Genomic DNA, 12196 nt, shown 5'->3' on the forward strand with positions numbered 1-12196 from the left:
TGTGCCTCAGAAAATCCCCGCGGCGCCGACTGGTATTGAATCCAGGCCTTTTGGGGTGAGAGTACCACCAGTACCACCGGTGCTGCTGCAATAGGATTTATTGTACTTAAAATAAATTGTATTGTCCACAACGATAAAATAACCATATAACTTTGTAACCGGCAGGTAACATAGTATTGTTCAAAATATTGATGTGGGGAGTAGGGCTAATAAATTGTAGTGAAATAACGGCCGATTAAAAGTGGGGGGCGATCGGTTTCGAAATGTGTGGATCTTGTGTAAGGGTTGTATTAGAAGCTAGGAGATAGGAGTGAAGGCTGCCTACGATCGGGGGCGGATGGAGAGAACCGCATCACCACGGACGATGAGAAGAGGTAAGAGAGAGCCCGACGGTCAGTGGATTTAGGCAGTAAGTCGTGAGCCCTCGTAGAAGCGACAAGGAAAGTTTGTTGCGTGTGGTATGAAATTTTAGTCACCCTCGCCATCGGTCCAAGCCATGCGGTGTGAGAACACTTTGTTTACCTGGACCACTAGGAGACCTGACCATCACCCGTTCCCCGGACGGTCAGTCCTTCGTAGTAGGCCTGCCATTGTTCGTCGTCGGCCCCTGCTATTGCAGGTTGACTACCCGGCAAAGCCCAGATCACCCCGGCCAATCAAGTCCTCGCGTTGCCCACCGGCAGCCGATCAGCACTCGATATACCTCCCGGGCCACCTTCGTCGCCGTTTAGAGCCAAGATTACCGGCAAACTCACACGGGCGTCTACCATCGCCGTATCCCGGCCAGGGTCGGCAAGACCACCTGCTATCATCACCACTTCCCGGCCAGTTTCGACCGAACCCCCAGCCGATCACCATTCGATACCATCACCGGCTACCATCGTCGTTTCCCAGCCAGGGTCTGCCGAACCACCTGCTATCATCACCGCTTCCCGGCCAGAGTCAGCCAAACCACCAGCCGATCACCGTTCGATACTGCCCCGCCCCCACTGTCACCGCCGGCCAATAAAGTACAAGGTAATACAAAAAAAACATAATTTCAGGTCTCCTCCCAACTCTCCCACGCCAATACGCCCTGAGACCCGGAACATGCAAGGGACTTGAGTGCCCACCCTGGGAGCTGCCGTTGATTTAGACCAGCAGATTGGGACTTTGGGGAGTTCCCTTCAGGGACTCAGTGGTTCCGGGGCGGAAAGTAGTCTTATAACTTATTGTTTCCACAATAGAATCTATGGTAAATGGGGAAATCTACAATAGAACAAGGGGGTTGTTATGTATCTTAACCGTACAAAAAGTCACTTTTTCCCGAACAAACTGGAGCCATCTACCATTCATTTTATTGTTTTGCTATGTGTGTGTGTGTGTATTCCCTCTAACCCCCACTGGCAAGCAGTGTTATCAACAATCAATACGAAACTAACGATTTTAAATTGGCTCACCACTTTACTAGCCTATTGGTCCCAAGCAAACGATTAACGTACCCTATTCTAGTTGAAATTCTATTACTACACTATGTTTGTTTTGATTCGCTATGAAAGTTTGACAGATAACATCAGGGGTGTGTAGATTCATGCAGAACATGCAGGGGTGAGTGAAATAGCTTGGGACTGCTTGGGACCGTTGTTCTGGTACTGAGTGAGCCAAAAATAATAATGATTTTCTTCGGGTCCCAGTGGTCTTAGAGTTACCTCTATCATAGAGGTAATTCTAAGACCACTGGGTCCCGAAGAAAATCATTATTATTTTTGGCTCACTCAGTACCAGAACAACGGTCCCAAGCAGTCCCAAGCTATTTCACTCACCCCTGCATGTTCTGCATGAATCTACACACCCCTGATGTTATCTGTCAAACTTTCATAGCGAATCAAAACAAACATAGTGTAGTAATAGAATTTCAACTAGAATAGGGTACGTTAATCGTTTGCTTGGGACCAATAGGCTACTAAAGTGGTGAGCCAATTTAAAATCGTTAGTTTCGTATTGATTGTTGCTACAACCATACAGGTAACTCTAAGACTAGAAGGTCCCGAAATAACGTGCTCAACTTTTTGGCTCAGCTCTGGTACTCTCTTCGGTCCCAAGCTAATCGATTCACCCCTAGAAACATAGGAAAAACCAATAACCCTTCATTTTATCTGTCTAACTTTCATAGCGAATCAAAACAAACATTGCGTCTTTTTCCTATACATTTACCTTTATTTTACCATTATTTGCAAACACCAGGTCTTAAAATTACCTTTAATTATTAGAAAAAAGTATTTAAATTACACATGTCTTGAATCAAAATCCGTACAGCGTTATACGATTGAATCAAAATCCGTACAATTTTGAATCGAAATCCGTACACTGTGTTGAGGTTGAATCAAAATCCGTACAATCATGAATCAAAATCCGTACATGAATCTGAATCAATCCAAATCAATGAAAAAACATGTTTCAAGCTTGAATAAAGTATTTTTTTAGAAGTAGTTTGCCTGCGAGTCCAAAACATCTATACTCGTTTAAATATCATCGTTAGATTATTTGTTGCTCCAATCGCTTCAAAGGAAAGATAACTGTTTTTTCTGCTAACTAATATCATGTTAAAGGATTCATTTCCTCCAAGATTGTATTCTTTGCCAGTGCTTTGGGTTAAATATTCTTACTTGAGTTTACCTCCGATCACAACTTCGAGGTCTTTGAAATTTGACATGTGAAACGTGCAATATACGCAATACTTTGGAACTTGGGGGTACTCCAAATCAACGCTACAAAACATTATTAACCGGGACTCAACTGAGCGGTGTAGCTTGGCCAATGTTGTCGAATCAATAATAGCAAACTGAAGAGAAGACTGCCGAAACATCTTTAATACACCGATAATGGAAACGCTCCACCAACCCACTGGCATCAAGCAGTTGAATAAGCGGTTCCTAAGATGGTAGCCCTATAATGGCGGATAAGTGAAAGAAAATTACAACCATCTAAGAAACCAACAAAGAAAGATAATAATCTTACATCAAAGATTATTTTTTCGTTTTTTACATGAAAAATAAAATTGGTAGCTTATAGCTAAATTTAATTTAAAACTTCAAGAGAGTAAAAATCATAAAAAAATGCAGATCTTTCATTGCTTCTTTTCCGCAGCTTTCTTCTGCTTCTTCTCCATTGTTGCCATTGCCTTTTCAAGTTATAATGCTTTCTTGCTTCCAACTTTCTTCCCTCCTCTTCCTGTTGCTCAACCTTTTTCTTTTGTTCTCAATCCTTTGTTTCTTTGCGTTCTCTTTATCAATTTTCTCCCGCTCTACTTTCATGTATATTTCCGGCCATTCCTCGCTGGTGGCTACTGCTGGAAATGCTTTCTTGCCCATTTCTGTCTGCTCTCTGTAACACTAGTTTACAAAACAACATAAAAAGTGTGAACTTTAGTGGTTGACCAACGTTTCTAATGCAAAATCCTACGTTGAATTCAATGCCGTGGTCAGAAAAAATTAAAGTAGAGCCATTTTAGAGATATACAAAAATATTGATTTTTTGAATTTTGGACAAAAGTACGATTATTAAAATGTCAATATCTTTGGAACTAGTGCACCAATTTTTAATCTTTTTTTATGAAAGTGAAGCTTAATAAATTTGCTATCGTTCACTAGAATATTATGTCTTAATTAAAAATTTAATTTTGAGGTCATTTAAAAATTTACAGCATTTTTTTTATTTTTCCTGCAAATTTTCCATAAAAATCTTGTTTTAATCAACATTTTTAATGGAATAAAAAGTTTCAAAAAATCATTCCATAATTTATTCTTAAAGTCCATTAAAAACTGGCGAAAATGAGCCTTTAATGGATGAAATCGGTTGGAAATTGTCGAAGTTATGAAATTTTTTGTAAAATCATGGAAATTGAATGTTCCAAGATTGGCCGTTGTCCCGCTCCTAGGTTCATGCACCACTTCCAGTAAGCCTTTCTGCGGACGTGTACGCATACGGTGCATTTCTCTAACACTACCAGCTGTCACGCAAAATTAAATGGGATATTTTCAACAATATAATTTACGCTAGTGTTTGTGAGACCGCTCGGCGAGAACTTAACGCAACCAACTCAATTTGACAGCTTTCTTTCTTTAACATTGCTTAACGATGTATACGACAAAACGTGAATTCAAGTGTAAAAATGATCCTCAAAAGTTTTGTTACGCGTGTGGCAACTATATATTTACAAAATCGGTCAATTTCACTGCTTCGTTGCAAACTGCATACAGGCTTTATTTTAAAATTGATCCTGGAGACTTTGACGAACCGTGGATTCCAAAAGTATTATGTAGTTCGTGCAAAACGTGCTTGGCTAGGTGGATGTGAGGCGCAAGGTAAATTGATTTTTTGAATAACTTTCATATAAACAATTTATGTACAGCATGGTAGTGCTTTGTTCTTTCCTGATCGACATTATCTTACTTCATCTATTTTTGATAAGTGTTAATGTCTTACTTACTAACTCACTTATTTGTTATCTGTCAGTCGCTATTTGTCCTTTGACATGCCCACCATATGGCGTCGACCGTTTTGTCATGCAACGGATTGTTATTTCTGCTTGACAAATGTTAAGCAACAAGGACGTCACAAAACAGTTGAGTATCCACAAGTGGCTTCTATGACAAAACCTGTTCCACATTCAAGTTCGGTCCCGTATCCTGTTTATCCAAAGCGGAAACGAGCGCCCTCTGTTGAATCGACCGTTACAAAAAGTGAGGAGGAATTCAAGGAGGAATGCGAGGAAGACTTCGAGGTGCACGGCGAACGTTTTCACCAACAAATGAAGATGATGGAACGTCGTTACCAAGGGTTTTGGGATGAAGCAATGATGGGTGACTATTGTTGGTTTCTGATTCGAGAAACAAGTTCAAAACATCGAAGACAAAGCCATTCGATTCTCAATCATTTTTAATAAAACCTAAATAAATTTCTTTTGTATCAACTCGGTTTTAAATCCTGATATGCCTTAATCAAATTGATATGTAGAGAAAAGAATCTCCCATGAAAACTTTACATGCGATTTGGATGCTTACAACGACACCTAGAAAAGGAACTCTAAAGCTGTTGTATTTCAGCAACATTTTTAAGTGTTTTACAAAAATGCTCATAACTTCGACAATTTCGAACCGATTTCATCCATTAAAGGCTCATTTTCTCCGGTTTTGAATGGACTTTAAGAATAAATTATGGAATGATTTTTTGAAACTTTTTATCCCATTAAAAATGTTGATTAAAACAAGATTTTTATGGAAAATTCGCAGGAAAAATAAAAAAAAATGCTGTAAATTTTTAAATGACTTCAAAATTAAATTTTTAATCAAGACATAATATTCTAGTTAACGATAGCAAATTTATTTAGCTTCTTTTTCATAAAAAAAGATTAAAAATTTGTGCACTAGTTTCAAAGATATTGACATTTTAGTAATCGTACTTTTGTCCAAAATTCAAAAAATCAAAATTTTTGTATATCTCAAAAATGGCTCTACTTTAATTTTTTCTGACCACGGCATTGAATTCAGCGTAGGATTTTGCATTGGAAATGATCATCACCTTACCTAGTTCAAAAATGCTGTAAACTAGTGTAATTTGTAAATGCGTGTTGGTGATATCCTGTAGGGGAGCTGCGTTGTTTTCCTTTTCGGCTGGTTCTGGACGCTCTTCATTAAAATAATATAACATTGACAATACGAATAAAATTAGAGAGAAGCGATTCAATACGGCATATCTTATGGTGGTGAATGGAACGGCAAAATCCCTGGATGCTTCGCGGAAAGATTTCCCCGCACGCATCATTGCCACAGGCTTCTCCAAATCCTCCGGCGTGTATTTAGCTTCCATGATCTGCTGAAAAACATTGGATAAAGTAGAGTCGTCATTGTTAATGCACAAGTGTACGGATTTAGAATCATCTGTTATATATGGATCGAAATCCGTACAGTACTAATTTTGATAAATAAATACCATATGAATGAACCATTGCTTAGAATTGAGATATAAAACGATAAACACTTACCCTTCCGATCGACCTTCAGGAAACTACTTGCAAAAATCACTTAAATACGCTTAACAACTGGAAGTAAATCAGAAAGATTTTCTTAGAAAATCGTTAAGAACGCAACCGATTGACAGAAAAGCCCGACACGTGATAAGGTTTTTATTTTTTTTATTTTAATTGCATGACCTACTGCTTAATTGTTGACGTAAACATCAAGCTAATGCATGAATGAACATGAATATGTATTCATGTATAATATTTACATTGTAATGATGCATATAAATAAACAAATTCAACAGGGTGTTCGGATTTCGGTCCCGCACGGTACTCTATTTTGTAAACTGTGAAAGGGAAATCACAAATCGAGTGTGATCAAAATACATGGCGTGTTGAGAGGTTGAACTCGTGAGAGAAAATTTTCTCTCTCAAATTTGATTTTTTGGCTTTCTGGAGTCTAGTAGTAAAGCGGTTGAAAAATGTATGAGAAAAACATTTTTTTTATTCAATTGCAGCTTGTTTATCAATATTTCCCAGGAAAAAAAGTGAATGACAAAGTCCATGAACTATTTATTTAGGTTAGGTATACGAGTGCAATCTTAAATTGCTTTTATTTTGCAAATGAAGCATTTTATTTAAATCTGGTTGCTGCTATTGTGATAGAAAAGCTTAAATCTATGTACAGTGTATCGCAAAATTGAGCGTACACCCTAATGGATTTATTATCGAAACATTGTAAATAGATATATTTTTTAAATCTTGACTGGTGGTTAAACAGATATTTATTGATTTTTCGCTATAGTGTTGGACTTTATTGGAAGAACCTGTATGAAGTTAGATTTGTTTTAGTAAAACGCTCGATTTGCAAATTTTTACCTAGTGGACGAATTTTAGTAAAATTAGTGGAATTTTAATGATCTTTATTATGTCTAAATGTGAGTAAAATTTCAAAACGTTTAGTTTATTGCATTTCAAGATATTAAGGTATATCAAGAAAAAAACGTTTTTGTCAAATAGCTCTTATTTTTAATAAAAGCAAACAAATAAGCCCAATACTGTAACAATAATTGATAAATGTATGATGATTCAGAAGCCAAAAATTCAGAAACGTATCTCTTTAAATTGGGCTTTTTAGCTGTTTTTCTAAAATTTAATGACATCTGTACGCTCAATTTTGAGATACACTGTATACAACTTAAAATCTGATAAGACATTATTTTTTTCTATATTATATGTCTATTGAGTAGCCCGGAAGTATTCTACTAATGTAGCACTAACCCGACTTTATTAAAATAATTTGTTTGCATAGCAAATATATTTAAAGATTGCACTCGTATACCTCACCGTGTAAAATTTTGAAACCATCATCACTTTCATACACGGATAGAAATCTCCTTATACCTTTTGGCAAATTTCTATTGCTGATTATTCATAAAATGTATAAGTCAACTAATAAGCAGGCGCCTTGTAAAAAGTTAATGAAGATCATGTGTCAAATGAAATGTATAAGCGGTGACACATACCTTTTATGCATTCTTATTCGACCTAGGTGGTTTGTCTTATGGAATGTATAAGGCTGATGTTTTGGCAAAAATGTATAAGTGAAACACATGAATAAAATAATTGATTTTCGTTTCGTGTAGTTCTTCTATTATCCACGAGTGCCAACTTTGATTAGCCAATGGAACCAAACAGAATACCACACTGAAAAAATAAACCATATAAGGTTTATGTGTGAACTGATATAGATTTTTGCAATAGTACCTCGCTAATACCATGTATGTGTTAGACACATAATCTCAAGATTTTTTTTTGAATATGAATTTTATAAGTGATGACTTATAAATTTTAACTTTCCCAATCATAATCTTTAATATTTATCTTTTAATATGAAAAAATAAGACGTTTAATATTTATTCGACATTCTCTTCAGTTTTATTAGTTTTTAGGAATGAAATTTATAACCTGTAATAGTAGGTTCCGTATTTTATGCGTATTCATTAATTTAAAAAAAAAACATTTCATTACCAAAACTACATTATGCAGTTATCAGAAGTATGGACAAATAAAACGAATATTATATACAGCTACTTTTATTTAATTCACCACACTTTTGAATGTATAATTATATTTTAGGTTTTGGTAAAAAGGTCATTGGTTTATAAACTATTAACAACATTTATTATAATAGCATTTATAAACTATTAGAAATGATTCTTAAGCTATAAATCCATAGTTACAAAATCGGTTTTTTTCCTAAATAATTGCTTGTTCTGCACATTGTAAACCATTATCGGTGGCCCGTCAGTATCTATCAAGTTCAGTATGAAATATTTACTGCTAACATCAACTACGCTATAAGATAAAAAGTGCTCATCGAATTCCCCTACTATCCATTGTCGTCCAACTACAAATAACTCGGTTGTATCTATGATAAGCATATCTACTATTTCATACAAATTAACGGTTTCTATCTCTGTTTTAGTAATGAAAGTTCCTACTTTAAATTCGGTTCCTTTGAATTTGATTTTGTCAGCACATTCAATTTTTCTATTCATGTTAAAAGGTAATGGCAATAGCAACGATTTAAAATAAGCTTTTGACTCCAGTTCACACCGTAGTAGTTTTCCTTCTAAAGGGCAGTTGAAAAACTGTTCGTTATGAAGATCGTTAGAAAATTGTAATGCTGCCTTCATGCATAATGTGAAGCATATATTTTTTCGTGAGGTAATGATATGTGCATATTCTTTGAAACCTTTATGTTTAGCTTCATTTCTGAAATTCATCATGTTGACTACATTTCCACTAGTCTTAATTACAGAACCGTAATGGCATACGAAATGATGTTTTGGTTTAAGGTGTTCATCGAATAGGTCCTGATATAATGTGTGATGTACTTTGCACAGTTCGCTTATCTCATCAATATCACCCAAAGAAAACGTTTGATTTAATATTTTTTCGGTGAGTTTTACTAGAACTTTACAATAGTTCCAAACAGGATCGTTAGGAGGAACAAACGGGCCCATGATAAGCAGAAAATAGTGCAAAAACGCCTTTATTTCACTAGCTGTAGCTCGCATCACAACGGAACGTTCTTTTTTGCGTGCCACAAAAGTATCACTTATATCCGGCATTCTTCGCAGCGATGAGTCTAGAGCTATTTTACTAAAAACACTTTTGGCCACATTGAATGCTTTGAGAGAAACAAATCTTTTTTTAAATATACAATAATTAAGAACAGCAGTCAGCCCGAAGCAACATACTCCATTGCTGAAGAAGTCATGCATTGGGTCAACTGATATATTCTCAACTGCATGGAATGATGGCAATCCATTAAGAACCGTTTCTCCTCTTACACCTGTTTCTGATGGACTTTGCATGCTAACATCTACATCGTAATTATCAATATTTCTAATGAAGTCCAAGCATTCCTGAGTATCTTGTTGGCACTGTTCACGACTCCGTTTACAAAAACGACAATAGAAATTTGCGTTAAATGATAGAAACTGTAACAATTGGTGCATACCGAGATTATCACCCTGAAGCAACGTTGTTACAAGTTTAATTTCTTTACTAACCCCATTGACTTTATATGTAAGCTGTTGTTGTTCAATGTCCTTAAATGCTTTCACAACATGCTCGAATAATGTATTGAACCCTACGTCATTTAAATCTACTTTTTTTATCATTGCAGCAACAAAAATGTTGCATAGTTTTGACCTATATTCATCGGGATTCGTAGGAATGGAATAATATACTCCACAAACAACATGTTTCTTGTTGTGCGAGCTGAGACTGTCATTAATTTCGAATTCGTCCGCGTACAATGAAATTGGTATCAGCATTACATCAGGATATTTCTGTTGAATCGCTTTCCATCTACTTCCAGTAACAATGCTATTTATTGAATCGGATTGCTGGTGCTTAGTGATCTGTTCCAAGATTGCGTTCAAAATATTTGGACAATTTAAAAATGATTTCAACTGAAATTCAATATCCATAATAGCAAGATAACTGTTTTCTTCTTCAACTATTGCGCCTATCTGATTATGAATAACAGTTCTATTATTTTCGACAGTTATAATTTTTGGAGGATGGAAAATATTGTTGTCTTGTAAGTACTTCAGAAACTTATACTCGGTGTCAATAGAATCAAATGGAGATTTCAATTTATCTAGATAACTTTTCAACTCGAATTCAATCTGGACTTCAGAAGTAACACGTGGAAGTAGTTTTTCTATCTCGGTGACAATATTTGAGTTCAGTTTGGCTGTTTGATTTTGAACATTTTTTACATCACTGCGCGATAAGTTCGTTTCGCTATGTAGTTTTAATGTATAGTTTACAGCAGAATGTAGGAACTTATCAATATTATCGGCATACACCGTACTTTTTGGTTCAGTATCATTTACAGAAGATGAAGTAGATCCAAGAGAATTTTGATTATTGGCTACTACAGCAGTCGCTATTTGTATTTGGTCAATTTGATCAGAAGGTTGAGGATACTGAGGTAAATCTTCTACATGTCTTAAAATATGACGTTTGAAAACATACCAATTGGCTAGCTTTTGATAACACCCTTCGTACGTACAAATATATCTGTATACTCTAGGAACTCTATGTATGTCAAATAGATGATCTAAATAAAGGTACGCTGATTTAAAACTAGCAGGGCATTCAGGAATCATACACGTGATCATATTTAGTCAGGTGACAAGTATCTTCTTAGCTTATTGATAGATTCGTACTGCTCTTGAACAGGAAGCTCATACACAAATATGCAGATAAAATTCCATACGAGTCTGGAAATTCGTGAGTATTCCAGTCCAAAAATGGTATTTAGCTTAACGAGTACGTCAATTGCTCTTGCCGCTGTATCAAGCTTGTACGTAACCCCTTTGTAGTACACCTCGAATACTCCAGTCAAGGACCTTATGTTTTGACCTCGGAATAAGAGACGTGCAATGGGTGAAAATCCAAATTGGGTGTAAGTCGAGTTCAGTTCATCAATTTTTTCCAAAGCCTGCTCATCAGTGTCTGCAAACAAGATGATATCCTCTTGTGCTGACAAGATCGATGGCTTGAAGGTTTTTGTTACCTTTGTTGGTCTCAGGAAGTTGTTTAAAAGCAGAAGGATGGCACTAATTTGTTCACCTAAAACAAAATGAGTTAACTTTAAATTAATTTTTATAATAAATGTGCATCTTACATTGGTTCAGGTTTGGTGATTTTAAAAATTCTAAAATGGACTTGGATAGACCGTCTTTATACGGTTTATCAACGTACTGAATGATCTTTGGAAGAACAGATTCCCACTTCTTCAAACCTTGACCATTTCCTACATCCAGCAACCGAAAATCTTCGTCAATCTGAAAATAAACGTTGAATGAAATGAATTAATTAACCTAGTTGATTAAATTAGATTACTCGACAACCAGCATAAATAAAATACCATATTCTCAATTTTCAGCACTAGTTTCCTGGTTGTTAATAAAATTTGCTCGCTTTATTCATGTTTAGACATGTTGAGTATAATTTTAAACTCGATTTTAAATCTACTTTTAGTAAATTGAGTTTTAACAAAAAATAAATCATAAATACTAAATTTTTAGTTGCATTCATTGACCGTGTCAAAAGGTAATCAAAACAACACAAGTGCATAATTTTTCATTACGATTTTCAAAGGCGGACAATAATTGACCAATTAGGTTTTGCACCGTCGGGGTTAACCTCAATCTGATGACAGTTCAGTGGTACTGTTTACGTGGACTTAGTCGATTTTTTCTTGGGTGGATTTTCTCGATATTTTTTCAGACTGCAGTGAGATGTAAACTAAAGAGGCTGAATTTATAAAGAGACGACATGTCAAAATTGGAACAATCGATTGTCTGTCAAAGTCATAGGAAAAGTCATTCCAATCGAGCAGAAGACCTGTCAAATGGATAAGATGTCACCTCTTTATAAATTCAGGCTCTTTAATGTAAACCACACTTCTGCAATATCCACGAGCAACATCCTTTCAACGCGCTGTTCCTCGACAATTTTCAAGTTAAAATTCGGAAATTTTAGAAAAATTTTTTTTGAAAAAATGACTAAGTGCTTGTAAACAGTACCACTGAACTGTCAAAAAGGTTCAGCCGATTAACACTGAGTTCATTTATGACGTCACGCTGCAGTACCTAATGCACAGAATGA

The sequence above is a fragment of the Ochlerotatus camptorhynchus genome, unplaced genomic scaffold (genome assembly GCF_037179485.1).
Source record: "Ochlerotatus camptorhynchus isolate MF236.1 unplaced genomic scaffold, CSIRO-AGI_Acam_v1.1 ptg000470l, whole genome shotgun sequence".
Lineage (NCBI taxonomy): Eukaryota > Metazoa > Arthropoda > Insecta > Diptera > Culicidae > Ochlerotatus > Ochlerotatus camptorhynchus.